The sequence below is a fragment of the Bubalus kerabau genome, chromosome 15, assembly GCF_029407905.1.
Source record: "Bubalus kerabau isolate K-KA32 ecotype Philippines breed swamp buffalo chromosome 15, PCC_UOA_SB_1v2, whole genome shotgun sequence".
NCBI lineage: Eukaryota > Metazoa > Chordata > Mammalia > Artiodactyla > Bovidae > Bubalus > Bubalus kerabau.
This window is the reverse complement of record NC_073638.1, coordinates 81474947-81484666: the sequence shown is the minus strand read 5'-3', so window position 1 is coordinate 81484666 and position 9720 is coordinate 81474947. Positions and strand designations below refer to the sequence as shown.

The 9720-nt window shown below is 40.3% G+C and overlaps 1 pseudogene; it reads left to right on the top strand.

Moving 5' to 3' along the window:
- The first annotated feature begins 1726 nt into the window (after positions 1-1726).
- On the top strand, positions 1727-3745 carry LOC129627941 (olfactory receptor 1009-like; annotated as a pseudogene).
- The last annotated feature ends 5975 nt before the right edge of the window (positions 3746-9720 follow it).

Sequence of the window (9720 nt, the reverse complement as noted above, 5' to 3'; positions counted from 1 at the left end):
GTCTTTATTGAGTTTGTTACAATAATGCTTCTATTTTACGTTATTTTATTATTATTATTATTATTTTTTTTGCCACAAAGCACAAGGCATCTTAGTTCCCCGACCAGGGATGCCTCCTGCATCAGAAGACAAGGTCTGGATACCGGATACCACTGAATACCAGAGAAGTCCCCTCTACTACTTTAATTTACAAAGGATTCCATAGAGTTTCCTGTGTAGCTTGGAACTAGAGAAAATGGAGAGCCTATATCCGGTTAGAAACAAATATAAAATTATCAGAAAATAGATCTCATTGGACTGACTGAGGTTATTGAGCAGAATTTTAATTGCACTTCCCCTTAACTGTTCTTTCCCAAGATACAGTACACTTTGGGGACAGGAAATCTTCAATAAGAACAAGCAGAAAATGATGCAGCTAATTCAGGGGACTTTCAGCTAGTTGACTAAGACTCTGTATGTGTCACAGTGGAGTCTCCCACACTTTCTTTCTGGAAGAAAGTAAAAAGTAAAATCAAATGACTGCTGAAAATTTGGACCCATTCTATGTGTGAAGGTAAGGGAAGAGATGAAAGCTAACCAACTTGATTTGTTTTTACTTTAGTTCTTATTGCCATCTTTAAACAAGAGGGACCCCATTGAAACGTTAAGAACTTCTAAATCATTATTCCTACCTGATTTTTTAGCAAGTTCAGGAGAACATAAATGAAGTAAATTGAAAATAAATTTTATATTTGATTCATGGCCACGATGGCATGATCCTTGTCTTTGATGGTTAAGGAAGGTCTAAGAAGAGATAACCTAGGTAGAGAAAAGTTTAGATTCTGCAACTGGACCAAAATATTATAACATGAGTATAAAATGGGTCAGAGATGCCTTAGCAGCAGGAAAAGGGGAAAAGAAAAGCGCTGAATTCAATTCACATTCCAGTCTGAGCCGTCTGGGTGATTCCTTTCTCCTTGCTGAAAGAAGGTTATTGTGGGCTGTGCTGTTGTTATCCTAAGTGCTCTGAACCCCAGGGAGACCTGTGTTCCTCATCCTGCGTGGTCTCACCTGTTGGAGCACAGTAGTCTATTTTAGGCATCAAGCCACATCGAAAAACTGAGAAATTAAAATGTCATGCAGAAGGCTTGGGCAAGGGCTTCTTTGGTTGCTCAATGGTAAAGAATCAGTCTGCCAATGCAGGAATCATGGGTTTGATCTCTGACCTGGGAAGATCTAACTTGCTGTGGATCAGCTTAGTGGGTGCTCCACAACTATTGAGCTTGTGGTGGAGTCCACACGCTGCAACCATCGAGCCCATGGGCTGCAACCACTGAGGCCCGAGCACCCTAGAGCTGGGGCTTAAGAAGAGGAGAAGGGCCACAGTGAGAAGCCTGAGCACCACAACTAGAGAGGAGCCTCCGCTCGCCGCACCCAGGGAAAAAGCCGCTCAGCCATGAAATCCCAGCACGGCCAGCAATGAATGCTTGAGCAACTCAGGTTCAAGGAGATCAGTTGACTTAACCAAGGCCATTCTTACAGTGCATGAAAAAAGAATACATAGAGGATATAGAGGTGGGCTAATTCAGGCTCTTCTCATGGTTTCTTCCATGTACTGTTTCCATAAAGTGATGCTTCAACTCAGCATTCTATTATCCTATGGGCTTCCCACTAATGACCATTGGCTATAACCTCAAAAAAATAGGAAGCCAAAATGCATTATTGTGTACTCCTATTGCAATGTACAATGTTTAAGCTCTTTAAGATGAAAGGATTTATGAAGACACAGTAAACACTGTTACAGTGTGAAAAAAGAAAGATTACAGTCTGTTTTGACAGGTAAATACTCAATGCCCACTTCTGCCAGTCACTAGAATAGGGAACACAGATTAAACTTTTATTTTGCTCCTATGTAAAAGGAAATAATGATGTTTAGCTTGCAGGCTTGTTAAAGACAATATGTAAGGCACAAATGCCAATAATTAGTGTGCACTTACTAGGAAGTCAATAAGACTCTGTTAAATGTTTGCACGCATTAACTCATTTAATCCTCACAGCAATTTACAAGGTAGGTGTTACTATTATTACTCCTATTTCACAGGTGAAGAAAAGTAACTTTCCTAGGGTCAGAGCACTTGCAGAGTGTGCACTATGGCTTAAGCTGTAATCCCAAAGTGCACAGCACATGGCCTGAAACTGAGCAGCGGCTCATTCTTCTCTGCTTGTTTCATTTCACTCTCCCACATCACTTCACCAGGCTTGTACCCACCTGGTGAACTCAGGTAAACTTCACTGAAGTTAGAATTACTGGAAAGTTATTCTGGAATTTTCTCTGCTATCGGTTACGGGAATTTGAGTTTCTAAGCTGTGGTTTTCTCACCCATATATTGATTGATTCCTATGGAGCCTTGTAATATTATAGCTTCAAATCCGATCCTTTGCTCTGGTCTCTATTTCACTACTGTTTCCTTACCCACAGCATGCACCTAAAAGTCATATGCTCTCCTAGGGACTAGTTTATTTTCTCCTGTGTCCCCTTTTTGAAGACATGTTTACCAAATATCTCTTCTCTTCTCCAGTGGAATCCAGAGTCTGTCCCCAGCTAATGAAAGTGACATGAGGCTCACAGAGTTCACCTTCAGAGGTTTGAATTTCAGCCCTCAATTGCAGGTCTGCCTTTTCCTGCTCTTTCTGAGTTTCTACCTCATCAACCTAACAGGATACTTGGGTGTGATTATTCTGATACACATGGATTCCCGCCTTTGCACCCCATGTACTTTTTCCTCAGTCATTGTCTGTTGTGGACATGTGCTTCTCTTTGGTCATGAGCCCCAAGATGCTCTCCGACTTCTTTGTGAGGAAGAAAGCCATCTCTTTCCGGGGCTGTGCTTCGCAACAGGGGTGCTTTGGGTTCTTCGTCGCAACAGGGTGTTTTCTCTGGCGTCTGTGGCCTATGGCCGCTGTGGCACCATTTGAAACCCACTGTGGTATTCTGTCGCCATGTCCAAGAGACTCTGAGTCCAGCTGGTGGTGGGTCCCTATGTCACTGGGGGTTCGTGAACCCCATGACGCACACATGATGCTTTTCGCCTTCCTTTCTGCAGCTCCATGTCATCCATCGCTTCTTCTGTGACTTGCCCTTTCTGCTTCCCCTTGTGTGCTGACACCAGTCTCAGCAAGTGGGTGGTTTTTGTTGTGGCTGCAGCTGCGGGCATCTTCAGTGGCCTGACTGTCCTGGGCTTCTCCACAGACATCCTCATCCCCATCCTGAAGATCCACTCTGCTGATGGGAGACGCGAAGCCTCGTCTACCTGCTCTGCACACTGGACAGCCATGTCTATCTTGTATGGCCCTCTTCTCTTTATTTATGTCCAGCCTAGTGCCTGTGTCTCCCTGGGTCTCGACAAAGTGGTGTCCGTGGTTTATACTGCAGGCATCCCCATGTTGAACCCATTTACCTATAGCTTGAGGAATAAGGAGGTCAAAGATGCCATCCATAGGGCCGTGTTTAAAAGGACGTTTTCTAGGGCATAAATTCTTATCTAGAATGGAAATTGGAGGAAAAAGCTAAAAATGACAGACTGTGTGGATTCCTAAGGTTCCAGGCCTCTAGCAAGTATTTGGGGACGTAGTGGTACCCCTTTATCCATTCATCCATCCAATTATTCATTCATCTTGTCAATCAACGTGGATTCCTTAAGCCTTGATCTTTTCTGTATAATAAGCCAAAGTTATAGTTTAAATCCACAGCCCATTTAATTTGGTTCCTTTCAGCCACCTCATAGTCCAATCATTTTCAGAAAAAGCTTATTATTTACTATTAGCTACTATTTTAAATAAAAATTCTGTATATCTATTTTCTTTTTCTGCTGACTCTTTGGAATTCGACTTTTAAAATGCCAGTGTTTGCACAAGGTTTTGCACTCACATTTGGCTCCCATCGATAGGAATTGGTACAATAAATGATGTGGGGTTTTACGTTCAACCTCATAAATGGAATGAAATCCCTGGCTGTACACACCACTTTTTGGAATGGCCTTGATAAAAGGAGCTATGTGTATCTCAGGAACTAAAGATCTATTTGTGTTCAACCCTGACAAACGGAGTGGTCCACAGAGCCTGTTTATAGTAATACAGGCCCTTGGGATTATAGCTAATGAATTTCATGCTTGAAAGACCTTCTGATGGAATGGACTAAAATTATATGTGTGTGTGTGTGAGAGAGAGAAAATATACAGCATCTGTCTTTTTCTATCTAACTTATCTCACTAAGCATTAAACCTTCCAGGTCCATCCATGTTGTTACAAATGGCAAATTTTCATTTTTTTTATGGTTGAGTAAAACCACAATGAGTTATCACCTCACACCTGTTAGAATGGAAAATTAAAAAAGAGAAGTAATAACAAGTGTTGGTGAAATGTGAAGAAAAGGGAACCCTTTGTGCACATGGGTGGGGATGTAAATTAAAGCAACCACTATGAAAAACAATATGGACGTTCCTCAAAAGATTAAAAATGGGACTACCATACAATCTGACAACTCCATTCCTGGGTATCTATCCTAAGAAAACAAAAACACTTATTTGAAAATACATATGTACCCTAATGTTCATAGAAGTGTTATTTACATAGCCTAGATATGGAAGCAACCTAATTGTTCATAAATAGTTAAATGAGTAAAGAAAATGTGGTACATATATTTAACGGATATTTTGTGGGGGTTTGGTTTGAAAATCATGATGAGTAAACATAAGCATAACATAATACCAATAAAGATACATGGGGGTAGTGGTGCATTTTTTAAGCTTAAAATAACTGTAGAAAAAAACCTGATAGATTTGACCATATATTGACATGAGTTTGAGCCAATTCCAGGAGATAGTTCCAAAGAGTCGGACACGACTTAGTGACTGAACAACAACAATGGGAATATTAATAAAACCAGTTTGGTAGGATGGAATAGAATAGAATTGTTTAAAGGGATAGAATAGAATAAAGAAGGAATAAAGTTTAACAGTTCAATTCAGTTCAGTGACTCAGTCATGTCCAACTCTTTGCGACCCCATGGACTGCAGTACGCCAGGCTTCCCTGTCCATCACCAACTCCTGGAGTTTACTCAAACTCATGTCCATTGAGTTGGTGATGCCATCCAACCATCTCATCCTCTGTTGCCTCCTTATCCCCCTGCCCTCAATTTTTCCCAGCATCAGGGTCTTTTCCAATAAGTCAGTGCCGGGAGCCGGCGAGAGGCACTCCACTCATGACAAAGGTCATGAGGAAGGAGGCTCGGCATACGCAAAGGTGGGATCGAGCCTCAGGAGTCCTCCTGGATAGTCTCGAGCATCTACCCCCCAAAACCAGAGTCTGCCTACTTTATTGCTTTGTGCTCTTACCTCTGACATTACTGGGGGCTGTCCCCCACCACCATCTCACTCTCTCTGACAAAGAGTTAACTTACAGCTCCAATTAATAAAGTTCCTGGGCATTAGGAGTGTTTAAATCCAAACCCCACAGATAGCTCTCTAACTCGCCTGACAAGTTTACCTGTACTCCTACAGCTATGCATACAATTGTTTACAGTCTCCCAGCCTCGAGAGGCACGGGAAGCTTAAGATATTCAAATAGCTTGGAGCCTCTCAGAGAGTTAGAAACTGTCAGAATAAAACTAGTAAAAGATTTCATTGATGAGCCAATGCTTGCTGCCAAGTTTCCACATCCCCTGTATTGTATCCTTGAATGTGTATTAATTAATATAGTTGGTAGGTAGAAAAAATAAGTAGTGGCCTTGGTATTAGCAACTTTAGACCCTTAAGGTAAATTCTTTCCTTTGTTGTAAACCCACTGCACATCTGCCCTATAGGAATGTAACTTTATCTAACACCTTCGGAGGATGGCGCCAAACCTTAAAATAATTACTCTTAGAGAAAATAAGTCTTACGGTTGATAAACCTTTGTCAAGAGTCATAAAATGTTAATAGGCCTTTTGGCCAGAAGATGCTGTAAATCACCTAAACCATTTGTATACGATAAATTTGCAGGAAAGAAACCCTGGTTTTTGATAAGGATCAAAGACTGCTGACTTTGCATGATTTCACATCCCCTATTATCCTCTATGTGTAACTTAGGGTATAAAAGCCCCTGTTGAAAATAAAGCTACGGGCCTTGCTCACCAAAGCTTGGTCTCCCCATGTCATTCTTTCTTTTCACATTCCGGCTGAAGTTTCCATCTGGAGTGCGGAGGTCCTCTGTGACCATTTATTTGCCTGGGCTTCTAAGACCCACTCGAGAAGGTGTCTAAGGTGGGGCACCTTCCGCTATTCAAGAGGGTGCCTGTGGCCTCCGTGGTCAGAGCTAAACTGGTGTCACAGGTTATATTGATTTTCCGTGTAAACCAAGCTACTCAGCCTCTTTTCTCCACTGAATTTTCCTACTGAGCTATCCTCATTCTATTACTCTTTATATCTCTAATTAATATTTAAATAAGTCACCGATGCCGTGTCTCCTTCGAATATCCTGGATCAGCCAGGGCTGGACCCTGGCAAGTCAGTTCTTCACATCAGGTGGCCAAAGTATTGGAGCTTCAGCTTCAGTATCAATCTTTCCAATGAATATTTGGGGTTGATTTCCTTTAGGACAGACTTGTTTGATCTCCTTGCAGTCTAAGGGACTCTCAAGAGTCTTCTCCAGCATCACAGTTCAAAAGCACAAATTCTGCAGTGCTCAGCCTTCTTTATGGTCCAACTTTCACATCTGTACATGACTACTGGAAAAACCATAGCCTTGACTATATGGACATTTGTAGATAAAGTGATGTTTCTGCTTTTTAATATGCTATCTAGGTTTGTCATAGCTTTTCTTCCAAGGAGCAAGCCTCTTTTATTTATTTATTTATTTATTTTAAGTTGACCAATATCTTTTTTTTTATTTTAATTTAGAAAGATGGTAACGATAACCATGTAAGTGAGACAACAAAAGAGACACAGATGTATAGAACAGTCTTTTGGACTCTGTGGGAGAGGGAGAGGGTGGGATGATTAGGGAGAATGACATTGAAACATGTATAATATCATATATGAGATGAATAGCAAGCCTCTTTTAATTTGATGGCTGCAGTCTCCATGCACAGTGATTTTACTCCCATGGATAGAACTTAAATTGCAGTTTGAAAAACACTATTCTTATTCATATCTAGAGAAGAAGTATATTATTAATACATATTAATTAAGATCATATACATTAAAACAGAATTTGGGTTTACATTCTTACTTTTATACTTAATAGCTGTGTGATCCTGGGCAAGTTACTTAATACCTCTGAGCTTCTATAACCACATATATAGAGTGAAATGATAATAATAGTAGTTACATAGTTAATTTTTGTAAAGTGACTGGAATAGTGTCTTGTTACACAAGGAACTCTAGTTGTTTGCTGTTATCATTTGTGTTTGTACTAGTCAGGGTCCTCCAGAGAAACAGAACCAATAGCATGTGTGTGTATAAGTAGAATGGCATTTATTTTAAGTAATGAACTCATGATATTGCAGAGGCTGGCAAGTACAAACTCTGCAGGGTGGAGATTCAGGAAAGAGTTGATGTTATAGTTCAAGTCCAACCATCAGGCTGAAGACACAGGAAAACCCATTGCTGGAGTTTCAAGTCTGAAAGGAGTCTGCCACAGGATTCTCTCTTGTTCAGGAAAGATGAGTGTTTTAGTATATTCAGGCCTTCAACTGATGAGATGAGGCCCAGGTGCTTGCTGGAGGGCAATCTGATTCAAAATTCACTGATTTGAATGTTATTCTTATCCCCAAACACCTGCACAGAATCATCTAGTATAATGTTTGACCCCAGATGGGCATTGTGACCCAGCCAAATTGACACATATAATCAGTCATCATAGAGCTGAATAGATTTCATGTCATGGTAAAATAAAGAAACATGTTAATTGTTCAGCACACTGAAGACACTGGGAACCGACTGGGATATCCAAGTGGAATATTATATTATTTTCAAATATCATATTTTAATGAAGCAAATACAATTCAAAATGATAAAGGCGATTTGAATTTGTATAAAAATTACAAATAATTTTTTTCCCAAATGTTCGAATGGAAAACTTGAGTGTGCTTCCAACAGTTTACCTCAGCCTTTTCAGTTGAAATGACTATGAAAAATTTCTGAAGAATAATCTTTTAAATTAAAAAAAAATATTTTTTTATTGAAGTATAGTTGCTTTACACTGTTGTGCTAGTTTCTGTTATACAGCAGAGTGGATCAGCTCTACATATGCATATTATCTCCTCCTCTTTGTTTGATTTTCTTCCCATTTATTTCCCCACAGAGCAGGGAGTAGAGTTTGCTATGTAGTCAGTTCTCATCAGTTTTCTACTTTATTTGTTTGAGTTGTTTAGTCGCTAAGTCATGTCAAACTCTTTGTGACCCCATGGATTGTAGCCCACTAGGTTTCTCTGTTCATGGGATTTCCCAGCCAAGAATACTGGAGTGAGTTGCCATTTCCTTCTCCAGGGTATCTTCCTGACCCAAGCATCGAAACCAGGTATCTTGCATTGCAGGCAAATTCTTTACCACCTGAGCCACCAGAGAAGCCCTATCAATTTTGTCCATAATAATTTGAAATTTAATTTTTGTCTCATTCAAATACTTAAGGGGCCTGACATTAAATTTAAAGAAATGATGCTAAAGCTTTTCATTTCCTCCTTTTGAGAAACACAGTGTTGAGATTTCTTCTTACAATGCAAATGAATTTCAAATCCAGCCTCGTGTTCACATATAGGATATTTCAAAAGCTGATGAATCTCCAAACTGCAAAATGTTCACGAGATGTCAGATAGTCATGTTGCAGCCTAGATATCAATAACACAAGTCAGCCAAAGGTGCGCATGTGTCTGATGAAAGTGAAGACAGACTTGGGAGCCCAGGTGGAGCTGTATTTGCCAGGAAACTTCACCAGACACACTTATTTGTTAAATGAATGTTCATAAACTAGCTAATATTTTATATTATCATATTCATCCTAATTTCAGTAGAAAATCTTTTCTTTGTCCTTGCATGGCTAGAAAGCTTACTGACAATAGCTGGACTATTCATCATAGTCAAAAATGTGGGGAAAAAACCCCCAAATATCCATTGACAAATAAATGGATAATCAAATTGATATATCCATATAGTGAAAGTGAAAATGAAATTTGCTCAGTCGTGTCTGACTCTTTGCGGCCCCATGGACTATACAGTCTATGGAATTCTCCAGGTCATAATACTGGAGTGGGTAGCCTTTCCGTTCTCCAGGGGATCTTCCCAACCCAGGGATTGAACCCAGGTCTCCCACATTGCAGGCGGATTCTTTACCAGCTGAGAAACAAGGGAAACCCAATAATACTGGAGTAGGTAGCCTATCCCTTCTCCAGCGGATCTTCCCGACCCAGAAATCAAACCAGGATCTCCTGCATTGCAGGCAGATATACATATTGTGGAATATTATTCAGCCTTATAAAGGAATGGGATTCTGATACATGCTACAACATGAATGAAATTTAAAATATTCAGCTAAGTGAAATAAGCCAGACACAAAGGACAAATATTGTATGATTCCACTTAAGTGAGGTACTTGTGCCAAGTTGCTTCAGTTGTTTTTGACTCTGTGTAACCCTATGGACTGTTGCCCGTCAGGTTCCCTCTGTCCATATGGGACCCTCCAGGCAAGAATACTGGAGTGGGTTGCCA